General features: G+C 40.8%; 1 protein-coding gene across 2 annotated transcripts in view; it reads right to left on the reverse strand.

The window, feature by feature from the left end:
* The window catches only part of wdhd1 (WD repeat and HMG-box DNA binding protein 1), a 79593-nt gene that overhangs the window by 25950 nt on the left and 38766 nt on the right, over positions 1–14877 (reverse strand). The window lies entirely within an intron of this gene.

Genomic DNA, 14877 nt, shown 5'->3' on the forward strand with positions numbered 1-14877 from the left:
TGCAATTTCGGTACAGTAGGAAAAACAGAATTTGTTTTTCAATTGTTAAAATTGCAGACAATTGTAAACAGCTGTAAATAAAAAGCCATGTGTCTGTATAACAAAATCTAAGACATGCTCATTTGGACACTAAAATAAATATGGAAAATAAATAAATATTCAAAAATAAAGATTGCATCATAATCATAATGAACTGAATACCATCTAAATCCTGTATTCTGTGCTACAAAATATGGTCATATGCTTGTAACAATAAACACCCCCATAACCTTTCCAGGCAAAAGTGCCTTAAATGACATATCTGAGTTTGGTATAACCTATTTGACAAACTGATTGGAAATTGACTTGTAATGGCAAAGTGAGAGCTTCCCGACTGACTAAGCAGCACTAGCCACCACAGGCACAATTAGCTTAATTTTTTCCATGTTGAACATCTACTTGTGATTTTAGGTTCAGTCCATGTCAAGAAATGTATCCATTCATTTCACTTTGCCTACAAAATAGAAGACGATGTACCGAACAGTACACAAAAGAATAAATGTACTGTAATAGGTCTAATACATCTGAACCTAAACATGTACTTAAGTACATTTAAATATATACTTAATGTCAGCATGGGCTAAGACAACCCTCAGACAAATTAAAGACTTTGTGCTTTGATTAATTGTGGACCAAGTTTGTCAAAGGAACAAAATGAATTAGGAAATAGCATTGCAGTTCTTGCACATATCAATACTGTTTAAAATAGTACCAAACATGACTTCTTTTTTGATGACACTGTAAAGCTCATGTAAGAACATAAGAAATTTGCCCTCTCTCCCCCTCACTGTTTGCAATTTTTATTGAACCACTAGCAGCAGCAATTAGACAGGCTATAGTGATTAAAGGCATCAAATGCAAGAATGTGGAACATAAGGTCAGTCTGTATGTGGATGATGTGTTACTCTTTCTCCAGCATTCACAAACCACTCTCTCTGAGGTAATTACATTAATAAACTCTTTCTCAAGAGTCTCAGATTATTCGATAAGCTGCTTAAAATCCACAGTTCTTCCAATTAACTGCTCCTTTCAGAATTCTTCCTCCACTCCACTGCAATCTGGAGATATCAAATATTTAGGTATTTATGTTTCACCTAGGCTGGCAGATTTAACTAAATTAAACCACATCCCAATTTTAAAGAAGGTAGAGGATGATCTGGCTAGATGGAAGTCCCTACCCATATCACTCATGGGACGGGTCGCCTCAATAAAAATGATGGTGTTGCCAAGAATTAATTACACAGGGTTACAAAAATTTTTTTTTGTGAGTTGTCTAATATATTTCTGCTGATTTAACATATTTCTGGCCCACAGAACACAAATATGGCATCAGTTTTTGTAGATCAGGTCAGGTTTTTCAGCTAAGTTGATTTTAAAATAGTGCGATTTTCTGTCTCGAAAAATTTTAATTTACCACAAAATTAATTTTATATATGCAAATTGTATGTTCAATCATCACTGTTCAAAACTTGGGGCTTAAATTTCCTTTTCCTTGAAGTTCTGGAATGTCCAGCGGCAGGGATGTCTCTAGTCAGATTCCAACAGTAGTCCGCCATCATTACTGCATCCCACCGACCTTGGTACCTGTTCTCCATCTCCTTCATCTCCTGATGGAAACGCTCGCCCTGTTCATCACTCATAGATCCAAGAGTTTCCATAAACCGATCCATATGTGAGTATAAGTAATGCATCTTGATGCTCATGTTGCATCCGAGGTTCCTGAAAGCAGTCAACATATTCGTGACAAGTTCCGCGTAGTTAGGGGCCTTATTGTTGCCCAGAAAGTTTTTCACAACCATAACAAAAGCCTTCCACGCTTCCAGCTCCACTTCGTTCATTGACTTTTCGAACTGAGGATCTGTGATGAGCACTGGGAGAGTCTTGGTCGCTAATTACAGGAAGTTCTCCAAAGACAAGTATTGGGATTTCATCGCAATGAGCTACAGGACGACGTGCTGATTCAAGATCAGGATATGTCAGGTTGTTCCGGTTTTTTCTGTTTATCCCAGTCACATCAATAGCGCAAAAGTAGCAATCAGTGCCATGGTTTCTCGGATCCCTCCAGACCATGGGTATTCCAAACTACCCTTGGTCCACTGACGCAGATACTCAGTGCAGTTTTTGCATACCATGTGTGGTGCCCAAGCTTTGTCTTGGTCACCTAGTGCCATACTGAAATAAGCAAGGTATGCACGCTTTACGAAACTTGTGATTGGTTTCCTGTTATGATCAAGAGTGTATTCGCCGCAAATGTAACAAAAGACATCAGGCTTATTTCTGCAAGATCTTCTTAATGATGCCATCTCATTAACTTTGAAACTCTAAATAACAATATTTGTAATATGCAGCAACAAAATTTTAAGTACAGGCCTATAAATGACAAACACACACGCACGCACACAATGTAGTTTACGTAATGCTTTGCATGGCATCAGTTTATCTAATTTCGACAATAGATCAAAAAGTTGACCTGGTAGCGCAAAACCAATGTGATTTTTGGATTTAGCGCATTAAAATTATCCTAGATCAGCCATAAAAAGTTAGACCTTTTTTTCACTGTTGACCAGTGTTATTTATTTGCAATGATCCCGAGCAAACCATCACCTGACTGGTTTAGATCTCTGGACTCCGCCATCTCTAAATTCCCTTGGAAAGACAAACCACCGCGTATTAGCTTAAAAACGCTGCAAAGGACCAAGGACAAAGGAGGACTAGATCTGCCTAACTTTCACCACTACTTCTTAGCCAACAGGCTTCAAAAAATCTCAGGGTGGCTAAAACATACCCTCTTAGATGAACCTTAGCTAGACGTAGAACAGGCTCTATGCAATAACATAGAGATTTCGGATCTACCATTCATTAGCTCAAACATTAAACGACACTGATGCTTTTGAAGCATTCGTATCAGCTCTTCTCTGACAGCATGGTGGAAGTTTCTAAAAACGACTGAGTCTTCATTAATCCCATGCAAACGTACTCCCATCTGGAACAACCCTGACATACTACTAAACAATAATATGATAAACTTCCCAGATTGGAGTGGTAAAGGTATTAAATACTTGGAACAACAACGCCCTGGGTGGATTCCGGGGAATGGAGGTGCTTATGGGGGTCAGCGGGGGAGCTGGCTCCAGAGGGGGGGTACTTGCCCCCCCCCCCAGTCCTTTCCTCCCCATCCCTAAGTGCTTCCCTCCTCCCGCTCCATCACTCCAACACACATGTAGGGCTTTGAGGTGCAGGTTCGTCGCTGGGATGCAGGGGAGGTATTCCTCCTCTGTTCCCCCGTGACCACCTGTATCTCAATCATACACCACAACTTAGACACTCTCATTACTTACTCTCTCATGACACATACATTTAGGGCCTTGGGGGTGGGCACACAAAATGGCGTCCGGAGGGCGGTCTGTTCACTCAGCCTTACCTCTGGTGTCAGTGCCCACTTCTCAATTTTAAGTTGCACATAGACATTGAGGGTTCTGGGGAGGGGCCGAGCTGACACCAGCTGCTGATTGGCAGAGGGTGGTTAGCACCATGTCCTTCCCCTGTTTTAAAGCGCTTTAGAACAACACGCACCAACACCACATATGAGCGGGTGGAGGGAGGCATGGGGTCTTTTCACACCCCCGTTCTCTGTTCGCCATCTGGAGCCGGGGGCTGAGAAGAGCTGGCCGTCCGGTCGGGGTCTGGGTCTGGTGGGCTTCTCGGCTGCTGCGGGGTCCGGGGTGGTCTTCTTGTCCTCACGCCAGAGAGAAAAAAAAAAAAGGGGTCCATCTCCGGGGTCTGGTGGCAGATTGCCCCTCTGGGGGTGGTGGTGCCTGAATCTCGGAGTATAGAGTATATACAGTATGGGGAGTGTGAATGTGTGTACGGCGTTCATTTCTGTGTGTCTCCATGTTGGGCGCATGGGTGAATATTTGTTTATGTGCGCATGAGGGTGGGAACGTATGCTTGTGTATGTGTATGTCTGTTTGTCTATACGAATGTGTCAGGTTGGGTCTTACACTCCACCTGGAATAACATCTCAGGCTCTGTTGCCCCCCCCCACACTCCCTGCCGGTGGATGAGGCCCCCGGCTGCCGATGCGTTGGGGGCTCTCGATGTCCGGGACTGGATGCTCTGGTGTGTGCTGGCTCACTCTCGGCGGTTGCCTGCCGAGGCCTGGCCCTTTAGGCTCTGTCGGGGCCCCGGATGGGGGGTGGGGGGGCCCTTGGATCTCTGGGCCCGGTCTGCCCTGGTGTGGCCGGCCGCCGGCGGGGCCTGCGTGCTCGCCGCCACGGCCCCCTGGGGCTCCTGCAATGTGGCTGCCGGATCACTCCTCTGCCCTTTTCTGGGTGGGGGCTGCAATTGTCCCTGCGGTGGTCCTCCTGGGGTTCCCGTGCCCTGTGGGGCCTCTGGATGTCTAGGGCCCGGGTCTCCTCTGTGTCAACTTCATGTCCTGGGTGGGCGGGGCTGTGGCTCCCCACACACACTACTAGACATTTACATGGAGAAACCTTAGGAACACCAGTGCGCTGACACACACAGGTGTGCACACAGGTGCTCACGGACGCGTGCTCACGGACACACACTGTCTTGATCGGCTGTTGCTTCTGGGCATGTGTTATAATACTGGTTGTGTGTGCTGTTCAACAACATTTAACGTTTGGTGGTCGTTGTGATTAGTACAGATGTTGTATGTTGTCTCTCTCTTTTCAGCAGATATGGAAGCAGATTATCTGTTTTGTTTTTTTCTTTTCTCTCCTCTCTCTCCCTCTCTCTCTTTCCCCCTTCTACTTTGTTTCCCCCCTTCTCTCTCCCTCGCCTTCTCTTGAGGGAGGAAGTAAGTAAGTAAGTAAGTAAGTAAGTAAGTAAGTAAATAAATAAAGTAGTCCTCCGCAGAGAGGGGGTGGTGGAGGGAGTAAAAAAGGAAAATTAAAAAAAAATTACAGAAGAGAGGAGGCCATTCAGCCCATCAAGCTCGTTTGGGGAGAACTTAACTAATAGCTCAGAGTTGTTAAAATCTTATCTAGCTCTGATTTAAAGAAACCCAGGGTTTTAGCTTGCGCTACACTAGCAGGAAGACTATTCCATACTCTGACTACACGCTGTGTAAAGAAGTGCTTCCTTAAATCCAGTTTGAAATGTTCTCCCGTTAATTTCCACTTATGGCCACGAGTTCCAGTATTTAGACTAATATTGAAATAGCCATTTGGCTGAACAGCATCCAGATATAAGATCCAGATCTTATATACCTGGATCATGTCCCGCCTTAGTCTGCTTTGCTGGAGGCTAAACAGATTCAGCTCAGCTAACCTCCCCTCATAAGACATTCCTCTAAGACCAGGAATCATTCTTGTAGCCCTGCGTCGCACAGTTTCCAAGGCAGCAATGTCCTTCTTAAGGTATGGTGACCAAACCTGCACACAATATTCTAGGTGGGGTCTTACCAAGGAATTATATAATCGTAGCATCACCTCCCTTGACTTAAACTCCACACACCTAGAGATGTAACCCAACATTCTATTGGCCTTTTTTTATTGTTTCCCCACACTGGCGAGAGTGGGACATGGAAGCATCAACAGACACACAGATCTTGTTCGTAATCAGCTACCTTTTTTTCAGTGGAACCCATAAAATATCTGTACTTTATATTTCTGCTCCCTGCATAGATTACCTTACATTTATCTATGTTAACCCTCTGGAGTCGGCGATCCTGCCGGCGGGATCTGACAGAAACTTCGCCAAACCGTTTAAATAACTCTGCGAGTTTTTGTCATATACACATTTAAAAAACACCCACAGAAACCTTGGACGGTCTACTTTTCAAATATATATAGGTAGAAACTAAATATATTTGTACAGCTTCGTGATGCGAATAGAAAGAACAAGAGAGACTGACTTAAGCGTCTGCGTCTCGAAGCAGCTCTGATCACCCACCCACTTGCAAATAGCACTATTCGCATTATAATAACATAATCCGACAGTTAGTACTGGGTAAAGAAATATGTGAATACGCCCATTGTGATTGAAATAAACAAGAGCACATGTCTGGGTAGTGTTTACACTGATCGGCTACAATATAGCACACGGATACGTCTCTGCCGCTGAAGCTTTGCGCCTGTGTTGCCACTTTCAGCAGCAAATCTCATACCTGTGTTCATGGCTCAGTGGGCTAAGCCTGAGTGCCTGTAATCACAAGATCGCTGATTCAAACCCAGCCTATTTAGAACGTGAATAGCGATCTTCAGCTGAGAAACGCCCCCGATGCAACTAAAACAAAGAAAGGTGACATTGCTTGTTTTTTGCCGATTTAACCTAATTTTAAAAACTTTAATACTTCTGACAATGGAAGTTTTGAAAAGAAGACAGATTATGGATTTAGTGAGTGTTTTTTTTCCATGATTTTACATAATGATTTCAGCGAGATATAAACTGAAATACATGAGAAAGATACGCGACAATGCCCTTGTCCCCAGAGCGTTAATAGTGAATTATTTTATTTCTGTCAACTCTGCACTGCATCATATTTATATGGTCACAGTTTTTCATTTTTCATTCCATCTACCAATAAACTGTGAAAAGGATGTTATTGTTGCTACTTTTCTTGCGTTTCAAACTACCTTTCCAAAGTGATGGTGTGGGGTGCAGTGACATTCCAGACTGATGGGCCATTAACAGAATGCAAACTACTACAGATATGGGGACAACTATCTCATCAATATTCATTGTGCAGGGCACTGACTTTGAGAAAAAGAGTGTCACTCCAAAGTTCTAACACTTTAGTAATCAAACCACATTAAATTTCAGAATGTCTCTTTCACCTACGTGTAGCCAACCCCTGTGTCTATAAGCTTCAGAGCTCAAAAGTCTTGGCTAGAAATGTCTATAATTTTTTATAGTTTCTCAGCATGTCTGAAAATAGGTTTTTGAAAAGCATATGTTTAAAAGTTGATTTTAACAAAAAATAGAATAACATTCTAAGTGGTCTCAGACTATTGGTACTGAGTTTGTGCTAAATAAAAGCATTTGTAGCACTTTGGGATAGATGTTTGACATCTCTGGGTCCACAGTTCTCGAAGCTGACCCACCAATCAACAAAGTTGCTCTAGGGAGGCCGAAAAACCACAAAAAACCTACTGCCGGAGCGGGAAAAATATGGAAAATGTCCTCCCGGCCTCAACTGGCGACCGAGCAAAACTCAGGAGCCACTGCCCTTTTAGTGTTAATGTTACCGACGTTAGATAATATTACCCCACGGGTGTTCGCAGTAGGGCTGGGCGATATGTAAATTTTTTTTTATCGATTATCGCCTTTAAAAATATCGTGATATTTGATAATATTGTCTGCCCCGCCCTGTTCTGCCCTGACGCGCCCGTGTTCACGTTCGCGCCTAGTTGACGTCAGATTCTTCGCTGTAAAAATGGATGAGGACGACCTAATATCAAAGAAACGATGTTCATCCTTCATTTGGCAGTATTTTGGTTTTAAACCAGGTGCGAATGGTGAACCTGAAGATCCGACTGAGGCTATCTGCAGGATTTGCAAGAAAAAAGTAAAGGTGAAAGACGCACAGACCACTAATCTCCGCAGCCACATACAAATACATCATCCAGCAGTAGCTGCCACCTTTGAGCCCCACTCTTCAACTGCAACAAAAAGCCGTGAAAAATGTAATCAAACACTGATTACTGCTGCATTCGCTGGTGCAAAGAAGTACGAAAAATCCAGCTTAAAATGGAAACAGTGCACTCTTGCCGTGACGCGGTTTTTGGTTAAAGAGATGATGCCTCTTAGTCTCGTGGACAGGGGCGAATTCCAGGCCATGTTGCACACCTTTGATCATCAATATGAAATTCCCAATCGGAAGTATTTTTCAAGAACAGCTATTTCAGAGCTGTATAATACACTGAAAACTGAGGTCATGACAAACATTAACAGCGCGGATTATGTCGTGTTTACGACAGACATGTGGTCCAGCAGCAATACGATGACACCTTACATGTCCATTACTGCTCACTACATAGATAAAGACTGGGTTCTTCAATCAAACTGCTTGGGAACCATTTACGTTCCAGAGAGTCACAATGCAGACTATTTAGCAGAAAGTCTGTTGGAAAGCGTAAATGAATGGCGCATCGATGAAGGAAAAATTTCGTGTGTTACCACAGACAACGGCGCTAATATCGTTGCAGCCATACGGCAGTTAAATTGGCAGTGGCTTAACTGCTTTGGGCATAATTTGAATGTAGCCATTACCAATTCACTACAAAAGGAGAAGGCCAGTACAGACTGAGCGTTTGGCGTTTGCCGGGCAATTAACGGGGCGTTCTCGAAGAGCTGGCACAGAAGACGTGAACTCATGAGAGCGCAAGAAGAGCTTAACATCCCTCATCACTCTCTCGTAACGGTAAGCTATAGGCTATCCAGTTTTATATGTTTTGATATATTTTATTCCAACACCAATATCGATAAGTATTTAATAGGCCTGACATAGCCTAACATTTTTACATAACAACTACACTGTTAATGAATACAGTTTGACAGAATACAACATGTAAGTTAGATCTATCTTTAAAAAAAAAAACAAATATAAAACACTTTTATATTTATGTTAAATGACACTCATTTTTAGAAAAAAAAATACAGCCCATGATTAATATTGTTTATTTATTAATTGTAGGACTGCCCCACGCGCTGGGGCTCAAAGCTAAAAATGACTGAAAGGATTCTGGAGCAGGCTCCAGCAATACGCCGGGTGTTTGCGGATGACAAAAGCCGGCGTCCACTACCAAGCTTAACCTGGCAAGATATTTCAGTCCTGGAGGCAGTAAGCAGCGGGTTAAAGCCTGTAGCAGACTTGACCGACGTTTTGTCAGGAGAGTCTTACGTTACGGTTTCGTCTGTCACCCCAGTGCTCGAGCACACACGTCGCACTTTAGCGGAATCAGATGACGACACACAGCTAAGCAGAAAAATTAAGACGGGCATTTTGAAGGAATTAGACTCCAAATATGACAATACTGCAACCCAGAAACTTCTCCGAATCAGCGCTATGCTTGATTCCCACTACAGAGGTGGCTTTAATTTGGACAAAATGGAGCAAACTAAGAACGAACTCCTTGATGCCATTAATGACTGCTTTCAAAACAAAAATCACGAGAATACTGAAGAAGAACAACCAAGCACGAGCTCTCAAGAAACGCCTTTGAAAAAGAAAAAAATCACATTGAGTGGTCTCCTTGGAAAGGCCAAAAAACCCCCCACAAGCGACGCGGCTCGGGCAGCGACTGGCTTACGGCCTATCTTTTGGAGGATGTAATTGACGGAGAAGAGAATCCACTTGCGTGGTGGAAGAATAACGAACGTCGCTTTCCCCTCATGTCTTGTGCAGTCCGAAAATTCTTGTGTGTGCCTGCAACAAGTAGTCCGTCGGAGAGGGTTTTTAGCACAGCAGGTCAAATTGTCACTCCATTCCGTAACGCTTTAACCCCGGAAAAGGTGAATATGCTGGTTTTCCTGTCCAGAAATCTGCGTTAGATGAACTCCTTAGGCAATGTTTAATAAATGTTAGGTTCAAATTTTTCCATTTGTTTGTTTTATTCTTTTATTCTAGTGCTAATTAATATAACATATAATATGTTATAAATATATTGGGTCTTAAATCGAAATAATGCATTTTCATTTTTAGTTGTGATTTTCGAACGCAGTTGATTTAATTTTTTATTTTTTTTGGACGCCCACCATTTGTTTTCAAACGGAAGAACTTGTTGAATAGCCTATGGGTTGCTGATAAATGCAGTTTGTCAATAAATTGAATTTGATTTGCTTTTTCTGTGTTTCATTTGCTTAATTATTATAAACCTATTATTTCTGTTCTGCTAGTGCTAATTAATGTTTAATATTTCTAAAGATATTTTAAACTGTAGTCAAAGTATAGGCTACAGTGTTGCTTTTTAACGCGCTTCTCTGCACAATGAAAATAGATACAGCGGCTTCTTAACCTTTTAATGATGTGCTTTAAGGTGTATGCATGAATTAAAAACAAAAAAGGTAAGTGAATGATAGGCTTCTACTAGGCTATTAAAATTTATATTTAGCTCCTTCCTCTTTATAGCCTAATTGTTATTTTCCGATATTTTCGATTATCGTGTGGTACTGATTTTCAACATCGACATCATGATTCTTAGGAGACATCGTCCATATATGATAATATCGTCATATCGCCCAGCCCTAATTCGCAGCAAAGGTACACGGACAGAAACGCCGCTCGTGCGACACCTGCAGCGATCGATAACACTTGCGCTGTCAATTAACAAGGACAGACAAGTACTCACGCAGACAGAGAAAAGAAAATTAAATAAAACTTAAAAAATTAAACAACAACCACCCACATAACCGTACTGGCACACAGGTAAACTTCCAAATAATTCCAGTTAACTGCTTCAACAGGCGTACAACACAACACAAGTGCACACAGCGTCTACACCACTCCCGGACAGTGCAGCAATCCCAGCAGCCTCAGCTGGAAAAACCACTCCCCGATCCCGATATACGACAAATATAATTCCAAGATTTTAATTTCAGTATTTGAACAACAGTACGCCCAACAGTTAAGTGATTATTTGACTATACATTCACATACCTAATGGTCACTTCCAATCCTTTCACCTTGTCACCTGCAAGCAAATTTCTTATAACTTTACATATATGCTTGCCTAACAAAGTTTTAACTTTCTGACAGAGGTCTTGAAGTGTTGCTTCAGAATTTCCAGATAATACTCATTGTTCATGAAGCCTGGGAGTTAATTTGTGCATCCTTCATGAATATCTAAAAGTCTGTATGGTCCCAAGTAGAGGTCGACCGATATATCGGCCGGTCGATATATCGGGCCGATATTTAGCATTTTTTAATGTATCGGTATCGGCCGATATCCGAGTGCACTACGCCGATTTTCAGACAGGCACGTCTGCAGGCAGCCCAGTGTTATTGTTGCTGTGGAACACGTGACCCATGCTGCCTTGTGCAGGACCACAGCCAGAAGTTTTGGAAAAGTCCTGGGATAAAACGGTAAGGCTTAAATTCTGATCTTTCAATGACCTGTTTATTTAAGTAGTTTGCTATGAAATGTTGCTTTAAAAGAAAACACGAATTACGCTATTGGGAACTGGGGTAATGATAATGAGCCTTCAACCAACTGTAGTTTACAGGTAACATTAAGGATCATTGATTCTAATAGAGTTCGTTTTGTGAGCTTATTGGTGGGCTCACAGACGTTTTTTAATCGTTAAAAATCATTTTAATTGTTAACATTTTAATTATTACCATATCAGCCTGATGTTATCAGTTATGTTTTTTTTCTTGTGTCGGAGAGTTTCACTCTGTGAGTGTGTGGGGCGGAGCAGGCAGCTCTCAAATACTGCAGCGTGTGTGAGAGTTGCGTTACTCTGCCCTGATCACAGACAGCGCCGTCCTCGGAGACACAGAGCTGCTAAGAACAATGCGTGGCGGAGAAAAGTGTTTGTTCGAAAGCGTGGTTACCATTTACTTGAGCTGATGCTGACAATGGTCCTTCTGTGCAACTTTTTTTCATTTGAGACCGGAGAATCAAACAATTTGTCAGACGTCTAGATAAAAAGTGCATGACTTTGCGCAGTTAGTTTCCTCATTAAACATGTCCATCCTTTATACGGGCTTATACGTAGACAATGTCACAATCACTAGGGGCTTATGTTGTCCTTGCATACAAGGCTGTGCAATACGACAGTTATTTTATTTTATTTTCCGGGATCACTAGATTCCGATTGTGAATTTGGCTTTAAGCTATCTGTCTGCTAACAACAGAAACAACATGTTAGTGTACACTACTCATCATACCATGATGCACTTAGTGTTTTTTTTCTTCAAAATGTATTAGAGTGTAATTGTTTTAATGTGCATGGAATACTGGAATTGTAGAATGAATTGAAGATGAAGATAAAAATTCTAACCTTGCATTTATTCTTCTGTTTTAGTAATTGCTGTCTGATGGCTGAACAAAAATCTAATCCTGTATGGCAGCATTTCACAAAGCCAACACCAGGAAAAGCCAGGTGCAATATCTGCAGCAGACTGGTGAGCTTGGGAGCTGAAGAATGAGTTTGCTGCTAAAGAGATTCTGATGCTGCTATCTTTATTGTTTATAAGTTTTAGTTGTTTATAAGTTGTATTGTGTTTTTGTTATTTAAGTTTATATTTAAATTTACACAAGTCAGTATTCAATAAATGCTAAGTTGACAAATTTTGTGTATCGTTTGTTATTATTAATGTGATATTTTATCATGCAAATAGAGGGGAAAACGTCCAATTTTCGGCCAAAAAATATCGGCAGCATATATCGGCCATCGGCTGACCCTGACTCCTAAATATCGTCATCGGCATCGGCTATTGAAAAACCCATATCGGTCGACCTCTAGTCCCAAGTTTTTTTTTTCTTTGTTTTTTTTTTTTTTTTTTTTTATATTTTTGTACTATTGATTGTATAGTTGCTCGTAGTACCTTGAAAGTTTTGGAGAAGGCTTCTAAGGAGAAACAGAACAATGGAGATCCACATTTTTCCTCCTAAGGTCTTGGCTCACTGCTTTTGATTCCCCCATTGTCTTAACCACAAAAAGGCACTGGCTCTACAGGTACAGCCTTAAATACAGCATCTAAAATTATTATATCAAATTCTGGAGTCATCCATACTATTTCAAGAGACAGACGAAAAGCGATCTGGCTTGCTGGGCAAATGCACCATTGTAATAGCAATCCGGTGTATATCATGCACTGCTGCCTTTTAAAGCTGAGGGGACACACCTTTCTGATTGGTATATTGAATGTTATGCCCAAAACATACCTCTGAATAATTAGGACAACTTTTTTCTGCCTTGCACTGCTGCAAAGTCTGGTTTTCCTGCCATCAAGATAGTGAAATGGATTTGGACATTCCAGTAACTTTTAGTTTTGCTTTGCGCTTAATATAAAGCTGAACAAGCACAGCAATTAGGAACGGGGACTTAATTATGCTTGCATGTTTTCTTTTTTTAATTTTGGGTCTGCAGTTTGCAAATATATAACTTTATGTGTGATCTTTGTTCACACAAAACAAAGCCTACAGTTTTTAAGGACTTTTAAAATGTTCACACAAAAGACAATAGGGCTGTTATTTAGATTCCTTACCAGGCTACAGATGATTTGGCTCTTCTGCCAGCTGATTTTTCCTTGCCCATGCTGCTGCTAGCGTACACTGCTTTGTTGGCAGCGGTACACGCAGTTCAGCATCACTCATTCTAAAGTCCTCTAATGTGTCCTCATTTGTGCCCAACAGACAACATCCCACAAAGAATGCTGAGACCTTGTGAGGGCTGTTCCACCTGACATATACAAATCTAAATAACTGAAACATACTCAGCAATTCAAATGTCCTTTCAGTTACAGTACATGCTTAATTCTGAATGAAATCGAAAGGTTTTTAATGATATGTATGCAGACTCATTCAAGGTGCACTAATGTTTTATTTTTTACTTTATATTATTTTATTTAAACATGATTTATTATAGGAGTGCCATCTGCTCTATATATGCAATAAATATTAAGTAATGATTGGTATTGCGATTAGAGTTGTAAAATGTGTTATTTTGAAATGTCTGGGGAAAAAAAAAAACTTTTCAATTGCACACCATCTGTAGCACATATGGATCATTAATACATGTGTACGGTATGTTAAAATAGTAAAATGAATAGCTGAATTCTAAATAAAAATAAAATGCAGTCCGTTAAGTGAACCTAAACCTGCAGCTCAGAAAATTCATAATTGAATTCTTTTCTGTAAAAAAAATACTTAAATTTTTTTTTTTAAATATATGCAATCTCCTTCTAAAGTGAGACTAAACCTGCAGCTCAATAATGATCAGAAGATATTTTTTTTAAAGAAGATAATTGTTACTTCTAAAAAATAAATGCAGTCACTTAATTGAATCTAAACCTGCATCTCAAGGTTTTTCAATAGGGAGAAAACTTTGGGGGAGGGGGTTTCACCTCCTTCGGTCATTATACACAGCTGACTGACTGCTCGCACCATAGGAGAAACTACGTTTAGTTAAGTTCTCCCCAAATGAGCTTGATGAGCCGAAATGAGCTTGATGTCATTTGTAAATTTTCTTATTTAGGGAGCTATGGGGGGATATGTTCCTCCAGTGCTGAGATGGAGTGGACTGATTCCCTCAGTAATATCATAAAATGTAATTCTTGGTTTACAAAAAAATAAATAAAAACGCACACGATACCTATAACTCATCAGATAATTTAAAGTTATTTCTGATGGTTTATACCTAGAGAACCCCAACCCTCCATTAATTAAAATGGTTTAGTCTAAACTTCCACTCCAGGTGTGTTTCCCAAAAGCATAGTTTCCGGCTGGCAGACACTCACTTACAGACCTGCAAGCAAAGAGGTAACAGGAGCCGAAGAGCACTGTATGACTTGTATGTAAAGTCTAAGTCATGTATGGTAAGTCATGGAAGTCCTTGTATCATAATCTTTTATTGATTAACAGCTGGTTATTTGAAACGGTGGGATTTAATTGCCTCATGTCAATTCATTTAAATAAAAATTATTATTTTTGCAAACTGCAAAAGGTTAGGATAGCATGAATAGCAACACTGATAATGCAGTGGTCAATAGCATTTGTGTCACTCAATTCTTATCAATAAACTATTTTTAACAGAGGTACTGTGCCTTAAGGACATTTGCCAAATAAAAACTATAGGTATTTTACTCTTAACAGTAGAATCACGTTCTGATGAGGAAATGTAAGCTATCAGAAAAACATAGCTATAGTT

This window comes from Paramormyrops kingsleyae, chromosome 14 (assembly GCF_048594095.1).
Source record: "Paramormyrops kingsleyae isolate MSU_618 chromosome 14, PKINGS_0.4, whole genome shotgun sequence".
In the NCBI taxonomy this organism is placed as follows: domain Eukaryota; kingdom Metazoa; phylum Chordata; class Actinopteri; order Osteoglossiformes; family Mormyridae; genus Paramormyrops; species Paramormyrops kingsleyae.